The sequence below is a fragment of the Notamacropus eugenii genome, chromosome 4 (assembly GCF_028372415.1).
Source record: "Notamacropus eugenii isolate mMacEug1 chromosome 4, mMacEug1.pri_v2, whole genome shotgun sequence".
NCBI lineage: Eukaryota > Metazoa > Chordata > Mammalia > Diprotodontia > Macropodidae > Notamacropus > Notamacropus eugenii.
Window position 1 is genome coordinate 6,852,041 of NC_092875.1, and position 10,456 is coordinate 6,862,496.

General features: G+C 39.9%; 1 long non-coding RNA gene across 1 annotated transcript; it reads left to right on the forward strand.

Moving 5' to 3' along the window:
- Positions 1-699: 699 nt before the first annotated feature.
- On the forward strand, positions 700-9,776 carry LOC140498877 (uncharacterized). Its single transcript, XR_011965208.1, has 2 exons — positions 700-915; positions 9,503-9,776. It is a non-coding gene; the product is annotated as an uncharacterized lncRNA (long non-coding RNA).
- The last annotated feature ends 680 nt before the right edge of the window (positions 9,777-10,456 follow it).

The following is a 10,456-nucleotide window of genomic DNA, read 5'->3' on the forward strand; positions in this document are numbered from 1 at the left end:
CGTGCCTTCTGGTGGGGCCAAGTCTCAGGCTCTGGATCAGTCTGGCAGTCCAGAATGCATGGGGGGCATCCTCTTCCCCAGCGTAACTGACAGCACAAAGACCTTCCTTTCTCTCTTGCAGAGAGGAACAATTCTTTCCAGTCACTGAGAGGCCTCCTTATATTGTATGTTCTCAGTCTCCTTCATTTTCTTGAAGAACACGTCTCTTTTGGAGCACAGATCCTGCTGAAATTAAATCTATCAACAAGGAACTGGGGATCCTGGATTCTAAAGACATTTGAACTCTCCACTATTCTTACTCCACCTATTCACATGCTTTTGTCCTCTCTTCTCTGATCTTTTCTTCCTTCTTAATTCACATCTTGAATTGTCTAAAGGCAAACCACAAACCAGGCCAATGAGATCTCTTGAAAATTCATTCAACTCCACCTTTACCACTATATATCTCAACGCTTTTTTATTATTTTAATCCTGATAACCTTTCTCAGCCTTTCACCAAGCTCATTGATTCCCAAGGTCTGAGTCAAAAAAGGGCTAAAATTCTCCAGTCTTCCAGGAGATGAGATCCCAGCTCATTTGACCTCCTCCAGGAACCTCTAGCTGTTTCAGACTTGAAAACCCCAGGCTGATGGAATCTTCTGGGCTATTATTTTTTTCTCCTAAGTAACATTGCCTGGTGTTACACTTCCACAGGAAGACAAGTATTACAGGAACATGCTTCTCTGAAGAAGCAGCACTTACTAGCCTTGGTCACTGGAAGGCATGGTTGGACAAGCTGAGGTCTTTCCTAACTGAGCAAGGAGCTAATGCCCCAGAGTCCCTTCAGTCTGTGCTCTGGTGGAAGCCAAAGACCAGCCCACCGGAACTGAAGAGACTGAGGAAAGGAAAGGTTTGCATAGTTGTGGACCGTGAAGGGTAAGAGAGCTTGTGGTTGCCCTTCAGCTCAGCTTGGGTCAAAATGTCTCTCTCTTGATTGGCCAGGGCAGGTTTTTGGCCTTTCTCAGGTTCTGTGGATTATAAATGGTTTGGGAAGAGATCTACAGTATGTAATCCCGTTTTTGGTTATCTTTTGGTTGAAAACTGATGAACATAAAGGTCCTTTTCATCTTTCCAATAGATTAAGAGCTGGGAATAAAGATTGATGCAAAAAAGAAGGACAGTCTCTGTTCTCAAGGACCTTCCCTTCCAAAATGGAAAGGCAGTCAGTAATGAAGGACCTTCTCTGTAACCTTCCCTGGGGCTGCCATTCACCTTGTGGCCACCAGAGGGAGACTTTGGAATGAGTTTGGGGCTGAGTTGGGCTGGAAATGCCCCCGGGGGCTCCTAGTCTCCTGCCCTGTGACCTGGGGGAGGCTGAGCTGATGCTGCCTTCCCAGGCCCTACCGCTGAGGTGGGGCAGATGCAGAGCTACCCCTCCCAATGCCCCACTTTTTTAAGGGACACTTCTGAATTTCCTTATGCTCCAGAATATGAACAACATCCTCAGGCACTAAAAAGGTGCCAATCAATCCAATGAAGAGCCACTGTTCAGCACTTACCCTGTGTCAGGCACAGTGCCAGGTGTAGGGGCCACAATCAAAAACAACAGCAGTCTCTGTTCTGAAGCCTCTTCCCTTCTATGGGAGCATCCCAGATGCCCCTGAACGGGAAGAACAATACAGAGAAATGCCAGGCAGGTGGGTGAGGAGAGCCCTGTCAGCTGGGGGTTGGGGGGATGAGGAAAGGGCTGAGAAAAAAGAGGTGGCTGGAGCAAGAGCCCTAGGAAAGGTCTCTCTACTTCCCCTCCCCATGTCTCCCTGGGCTGGTCTTAAGAGAGCCCTGTGGGAGCCCAGTCCCAGCTGGGGAGTCTCAGGACACAGAGCTCTGGGAGAAACCTTTATCATGTCTTGGATCTCTCTGCTGTTCTCACTCCTGACTGTCTACACAGGTGAGGTTACCCTGGCACTCCTCCCTTTGACTCAGGCCCCACAGTGTCTCATATGAGGTCTATGCCTGGCCTGAAGTCATACTGAGGTTGTGGAAGGGGTCAGCATTCCCTTGGGGAGACAGGCCCCTGCCTCTGACCAATCTCTTCTTTCCTTCTCTTGCGGGTTCTGGGTTCTCCATTGTCCTGACTCAGCCACCGTCAGTGTCCAAGAGCCTGAGAGAGACAGCCTCCATCTCCTGTGCTGGGGGATGGACTTGGTAGCTACAGTATGCACTGGTACCAGCAGAAATCTGGCCAGGCCCCTAAGCTGCTGATTTATAATACCAAGAGCAGGCCCTCGGGGATCCCTGACAGATTCTCTGGCTGCAAGTCTGGAAACACAGCCACCCTGAGCATCTCTGGGCTCCAGGCTGAGGACGAGGCTGATTATTACTGTCAGGTGGGGGATAGTGGTAGTGGTGCTCACAGTGACACAGACTGAGGGGGAAGTGAGACAAAAACTCTGCCAGGGCTGCTCCCCCTATGCCTTCCCTTCTGGGATCCAGAGCAGTGGCTGGTGAACACCAGACAGAACCAACTGGTCCCTCAGATCCCTTCCTCCTCTTCTCCCTCCCTGCTTTTCTGTCTGGGGGTGGGGCATTCCTCTTCCCTCCCCCATCTCTCCCCAACAAGGCATGAAATTTTTTATGGGCTCTAGAAAAACAATCTTATTTAACACATTTTCACATTAGTGATGTTGCATAGAAGAATTAAAACAAATGGGAGAAACCATGAGGAGAAAAAAACAACACAAAGCATTACAACAGAAAAGATCATCTGCTTCATTTTGCATTTTGATACCAGAGTTCTTTTTCTGGATGTGGATGGTATTTTGCTTCAAGAGTCCTTTGGGAATGTTTTCTGTGAAGGGCCAAGTTTATCAGAAACAGTCCTCTCACACTGTGGCTGTTACTGTTACAATGTTTCAATGTTACAATGTTACAGTGTTCCCCTGCTTCTTCTCCTTTCACTCAGCATCAGTTCATATAAGTCCTTTCAGGCCTCTCTGAAGTCTTCCTGCTCATTATTTCTTATAGCACAATACTATTCTATTACATTCATATACCACAACTTGTTCACCCATTCCCCAGTTGTTGGGCATGCCCTAGATTTCTAATTCTTGGCCACCACAGAAAGAGCTTCTTTAAATATTATTGTACATGTAGGTCCTTTTCCCATTTTTATGATCTCTTTGGGATACAGTCCTAGAAATATAGCTGGGTCACTTTACAGCCCCTTGGGCATAGCTCCAAATTGCTCTCCACATTCAGCTGGATCAGCTCACAGCTACAGCAACAATGAATTAGTGTTCCAACTCTCCCACATCTTCTCCAACCTTTATCGTCTCCTCGTTGTGTCATTTTAGCCAATCTGATAGGTATGATGTGCTTCCTCAGAATTGTTTTGATTTGCATCTCTCTAATCAATAGTGATTCAGAGCATTTTTTCATGTGACTATAGATAGCATTAATTTTTTTCCTCTGAAAACTGCCTGTTCATATCCTTTAACCAGTTATCAATTCAGGAATGACTTCTATTCTTGTAAATCTGACTCAGTGCTCTACAGATTTGAGATATGAGACCTTTGTCAGAAACACTAGTAAAAATCCTTTCCCAGCTTTGTGCTTCCATCCTAATTTTGGAGGCATTAGCTTTATTTGTGCAAAAACTTTTCAATTTAATGTAAGCCAAGTTATCCATTTTGCATTTCAGATTGTTCTCTGTCTCTTGATTGGTTATAAATTCCTCCATTTTCTATAATTTGACAAATAAATTATGCCTTGCTTTCCCATTTGTATGTAGTATCAGCATTTACACCCACTTTGTGTACCTATTTGGACTTTGTGCAGGTATACGGTGTCAGACATTGTTCTATGCCCTATTTCTGCCATCCTATTTTCTAGTTTTCCCAGGAGGTTTTGACAAACAGTGAGTTCTCATCTCAGACACTGGGGTCCTCGGGTTTATCAAATAGTAGACTGCTCTTGTCATTGATTTCTGTGTCTTGTGTACCTAACCTATTCCACTGATCTACCCCTCTATTTCTTAGCTGGTACCAAATGGTTTTGATGGTTGCTACTTTATAATATAATTTGAAATCTAGTGTGACTAGACCACCTTCTCAAGCATTTCTTTTCATTAATTTCCTCGATATTCTGGACCATTTATTCTTCCAGATGAATTTTGACATTATATTTTCTAGCTCATGAAAATAATTTGTTTGGATTTTTGATTGCCATGCGACTGAATAAGTAAATAAATTTAGGTAGAATTTTCATTTTTATTTTATTATCTTGGCATACCCGCAAGCAACTGATTTTTTTCCAGCTATTTAGATCTGATTTTTTTGTGGGGAAAGTGTTTTGTAGTTGTGCTCATATACTCCTTGGGTTTGTTTTGGCAGGTAGACTGCCAGATATTTTATAGTGTCTACCATAACTTTAAATGGCATTTCTATTTCTATGTCTTTCTCCTGGGTTTTCTTAGTAATATACAGAAATGCAGATGATTTATGTGGGTTCATTTTGCATCTTGGAAGTTTTCTGAAGTTGTTTATTATTTCCTCTCAAAAGGGATGTTTTCCCCTTAGCTATTTCTGAGTCTGATTATAAGGTGGAGATGATATCTAATTAGGTCGTTGCTTTTCATCTACATGGCATGTTTCCATAATCAAAAAAGATAGTTTAAGATGTAAGCAGAAAGCAAAGCACAATTGTTGTTTTCAATTAATTGGGTAAATGAGTATTCTGGTATCATCTTGTGAAAGATAAAATCCCTGAAATGGAACTTTCTTTCTGAATGTGATGTTGAATCATTGTTCCATAGAACAAGATTGGGGGTTAGAGTTAGCTGTAATTGTATGGAATTGTTGAGGTTAGGGGTACTTGGGAACCCAAAATAACATGCTGAGTCCTACTCAAATGAATTCACCCCAAGCCTTCTTTCAGCCAAAGAAGGCCAAAGCTTGTTGAGATTTCTCAATATTGGGTGGATTTTTAGGTGATCTGAGCATTTGTAATGCTACAACAAGATGTAACTTTCTCACAGGTGGATTCTGAGGAAGGAGTCTGGGGTGGCCCCAGGCAGTGCAGAGGTTCCAGGAATGGTCTTGATGAGAGTGGCCAGTAACCTGGGATTTGGACTGATAGGGTTAAGAGTGGGAAGTAGAACAGAGATTTGGGCATAGTAATAGAGAAAATCTCATGGGCATCAGGAGAGCCCGTTCACGTGGGGAAAACCAGGGAGTTTTTAGGATGAGATTTTCCAGGGACCTTTTAGACAATGGGACTAAAACTCCTTTGGATTAAGGGACAAAGGTCCCAACTTGGAATAAAGTCTTTACATGTCACAAGGAGCAATTGGGTAAATACAATTGACTGAATCAAGTTACGGAGACTAAATCAGAGACACTTTTAGTTTGAGGAAAAGAATTTCAGTCTAAATTTCTTAGAGGCAGGTAACCTTGCATTAATGGAGAAGTTAGATGTTTGCTTTGATTTGAATTCATTTCATGAACATAAGCTGAAATTAGTGTTTAAACTTATATGTGCAGCTCTTCTTTCAGAGCAGGATTAGAAAGGGATAGAGTTGTCTGGGAAACAGGTGTAAATCTATTAGAGCAATAACTTAGGGTTTTGATGGTAAATTTGATTTTGTGACTGCTATTTAATCAGGAACTAGAACATGTACAGAAAGGCATGTAAGCTACTGAAGACTTGCTTCAAAAGAAGTTCCTTAGCCAATGTGAAATTGTAGTCATATCTGAAATTGATCATTGGAGCTTGCTATTTTAAGATTTTATGGGACTATTAACTTATTGTTCTGCTGAGTCTACCTGCAGGTGTGGATAGCAAGAAAGGCAGTCTGAGACACTGATTCATCATGCCAGTAAGCCTCTGAGATGCTGGTATTAACTGCAGAAGAATTGATCTCATGGTAAAGTTAGGAAAGCAGCTTTTCAGCCTAGGCTGCAGTAGGATTCTCCTGACTCAATTTCCCCACTGATATCTAGCAGACTTGAAGCCTGGTTGAATACAAAATGACAATCTACTCCTTTCTGGAATTGACATGAAGTTAAGGGGATGCTGTTTCCCTGAAATGTCCCTACTCTTAGCGGCAAATTCCTATAATCAAAAGTTTTGTAAGATTAGTACCAGATAGATTAAATAATAGACTGTTGGTAGGGGAACATCTGAGGTTGAGTCTAAAATTAAGTTATGAGTTTTAGAATTTCACACTCAACAAAAATAAGTTAGGGCCTTTAATTCTTAGTAATAGTATGGAAACAATTCAGGCAAGGGCTCGTGAGGTTTGCATGCATATTCATTATTATCTTTGTCTCAGGTGGTAAATGTTAAAATAAAAATGTTTTGTGGCCTATATTGTAAATGCTTTAAAAAAAGCATCGCATGACCAGAAGCTGGAATTGCTTTATGATGTTATATGTACTGTGTTAAAAATGATTATTTATATACAACACCCATTCCTATTAAAAACACTGGAGAACATAGGAATAAAGGGAACTTTCCATAAAATAATAAGCAGTATCTATCTAAAACCTTCAGCAAGCATTATATGTAATGGGGATAAGTTAGATGCATTCCCAGTAAGATCAGGGGTGAAACAAGGATGTCCATTATCACCACTATTATTCAATATGGTACTAGAAATGTTAGCTGTAGCAATTAGACAAGATAAAGATATTGAAGGAATAAGAATAGCCAAAGAAGAAACTAAGTTATCACTCTTTGCAGATGATATGATGATTTACTTAGAGAATCCCAGAGATTCTAGTAAAAAACTACTTGAAATAATAGACAACTTTGGTAAAGTTGCAGGTTACAAAATAAACCCACACAAATCTTCTGCATTCTTATATATTAGCAACAAAGTCTAACAGCAAAAGATAGAAAGAGAAATCCCATTTAAAGCTAGGATAGACACTATAAAATACTTGGGAGTTTACCTGCCAAAACAAACCCAGGGACTATATGAACACAATTACAAGACACTTTTTGCACAAATAAAGTCAGATTTAAGAAAGTGGAAAAACATCAGTTGCTCATGGGTAGGCCATGCTAATATAATAAAAATGACAATTCTTCCTGAATTAATTTACTTATTTAGTGTCACACCAATTAAACTATCAGACAATTATTTTCTAGAGCTGGATAAAATAATATCAAAATTCATTTGCAAAAACAAAAGGTCCAGAATATCAAAGGGACTAATGAAAAGAAATGCTTGGGAAGGTGGCCTAGTGCTACCAGACCTCAAATTGTACTATAAAGCAGCAATTATCAAAACCACTTGGTATTGGCTAAGAAACAGAGAGGTAGACAAGTGGAATAGACTTGGCACTCAAGACACAGTAGGCAAGGAATATAGCAACCTTCTGTTTGATAAACCCAAGTACCCCAGCTTCTGGGATAAGAACTCACTGTTTGACAAAAATTGCTGGGAAAACTGGAGAACAGTGTGGCAGAAATTAGTCATAGACCCATACCTGACACCGTACACAAGAATAAAGTCCAAATGGGTACATGATTTAGGTATAAAGATTGATACCATGAATAAACTGGAGAAGCAAGGAATAGTGAATTTATCAGATTTATGGAGAAGGGAAGAATTTTTTACTAAAGAAGAGATAGAAAGGATTATGAAATGCAAAATGGATAATTTTGATTACATTAAACTGAGAAGTTTTTGCACAACCAAACCCAATGCAACCAAAATCCGGAGGGATGTAGTAAATTAGGAAAGAATTTTTATGGCTAAGCTTGGGGATAAAGGCCTCATTTCTAGAATATATAGAGAACTGACTCAAATGTATAATCATACAAGTCATTCCCCAACTGATAAATGGTCAAAGCATATGAATAGGCAATTTTCCGAAGAAGAAATTAAAGATATCTATAATCAAATGAAAAAATGCTCTAAATCACTTTTGATTAGAGAGATGCAAATCAAAACAACTCTGAGGTACCACATCACACCTATTAGGTTGGCAAACATGACAGAACAAGAAAACGATAAATGCTGGAGAGGATGTGGGAGAGTTGGAACACTAATTCATTGTTGGTGGAGCTGTGAGCGCATCCAACCATTCAGGAGAGCAATTTGGAACTATGCCCAAAGGGCTACAAAAATGTGCATACCCTTTGACCCAGCAATATCGCTACTAGGACTGTATCCCCAAGAGATCATAAAAATGAGAAAGGGTCCCACATGTACAAAAATATTTATAGCAGCACTCTTTGTAGTTGCCAAAAACAGGAAGTCAAGGGGATGTCCATCAATTGGGGAATGGCTGAATAAATTATGGTATATGAATGTAATGGAGTACTACTGTGCCATAAGAAATGATGAACAAGAAGACTTCAGAGAGGCCTGGAAGGACTGCTTTGATCTGATGCTGAGTGAAAGGAGAAGAGCCAGGAGAACTTTGTGCACAGCAACGACCACAGTGTGTGAGAGTTTTTTGGTAGACTTGGAATTTTGTAATAACACAAGAACTTATTAAAAAAAAAATCCCAATGGTGGTTTTCTAAGGCAAAATGCCTTCCACACTCAGAGAAAGAAATATGGAAGTCATTCACAGAATGTAGCAGATCATGTTTGTGTGTATGTGTGTTTTTGTGTATCATGTTTTGATTTGTTAAATGATTTCTTCCATTCATTTTAGTTCGACTACATAGCATGACTATAGTGAAAATGTACTCAATAGGAAAGTATATGCAGAACCTATACAGAATTGTATGCAGTCATGGGGAGGGAGGGGGGTAGTGCGGGGTAGGTATGGGGGGGATAAAATCTTTGTTTTATAGCAGTGGCTGTTAAACATTAAAAAATAATAATAATAAAATAAAATTTAAAAAATGATTATTTATTGCATTTATGTAAGTACTGGAGCCTGTTATTGAATGCTTAGCGAAATATCATCCTCCTGATGTGGGAAATGAACAGTGAATTAATATAAAATGTAAAAACTGGGTTCTAATGTGAATTTCTTAAACAAGACAATTGGCTAAAGTTCAAATTTTGATTTTGTATGAGTGATAAGTTTATAAACCCTAGGGATGGTCATCTAAAATTGTATCAAGGTCAGTTTTGTAGGAGCATGAACACCTGAATTTCAACAAAAAAGATAAAGGAAAGAAGATGCAGAGATGCTGTGCTGAAGACGACTTGAACGAGCATCCAGACCAGAAAACTGCATCAGATGATGCTGCTCCCCAAACTGTTGTATTAGATGGAACTTCTAAATAGACAATTCATTAATTTACCTGTTCCTTTTGCATCTTTGTGTCTGTACTTATGAAAGGGAACTGACCCCTTGCAATTTGTCAGTGTGGGTCAGCTTTGCTCCCTTCCCATATTTAAATAAAGGAGAGATAGATGAAGGGGAAAATTCACAGGGGAAAGAATGTGAGGAGGTGTTTATTGATTGAATTTAGGTGTGGAAACAGAAATTTTAATAAAGAAAAAAGGGGGATTTTGTGGCAGACAAGAAAGTCCTGTTTTCCATATTCCTAGGTGACAAAGGTTGTGACCCAGCATAGACAGGGGAGAGGTCAGAAACTAATGTGCATGCCCAAGTTGCTGTGTGAAGAAAAGCCTATCAGAGATGAGAACATGGAGTCACAAGGCAAAGGGACATTATTGTGGAAGACCCAAAGTTCAGAAGACAGTATAAGAACTCAATCTTTCTGCATTTGTTGTATTCATCCTGTAACCTTAGTGGGGAGGCTACCTGTCCATTCAGGGGGAATGGTTGTAAAGAGTAATAAAAGTTTTCCTGATTTCAGAACGGGCATTGTTCTTTATTCAAGAAGAGCATGTTTCTCACTGTGGGGGCTTGTTAAAGGGGCTCACTTCTAATTCTATTTATTCCTCTCTCTTTAGGAATTTTGTCTTTTCCCCAGTCCCCTAAATCACTTAACTCTGAAATCTTGTCCAGCACCTCACGAAGATGGTGCCCTATTTCTCTAATTTTTAGTGCTTATTGAAAAGCATTAAGTGTTTACAAATTAAGTGCTTGTAAACAGAAGAATCTGTCTTCTCAATTATATTTCTAGGGTAAACTGCAAAGGCAGTATCATAGTATCCATCCGCATTTCTGATCATTATGGCAATCAGCATTAACTCCTCCTTTAACTTTTTTTTTTTATTTTGTAAATTAAATTATTTTATTTGTTTTCAGTGCTCCACAATCACTTCCATATACCTTAGATTTTTTGCCACTCCCTCCCCCTTACTCTTCCCCCTCTCTCCACTCCCTCCCTGAGACAGTCTACAATCTTATACAAGTCTGACATGTACCTTCCTATTAAATGCATGTTGCATAGAAGAATTAAACTGAATGGGGGAAACCACAAAACAAGACAAAACATAACATAATACAAAAGAAAATGGTCTGTTTCTATCTGTGATCCAATTCCATAGTGCTTTCTCTGAAGGTGGAAGGTGTGTTACCTCAAGAGTCCATTG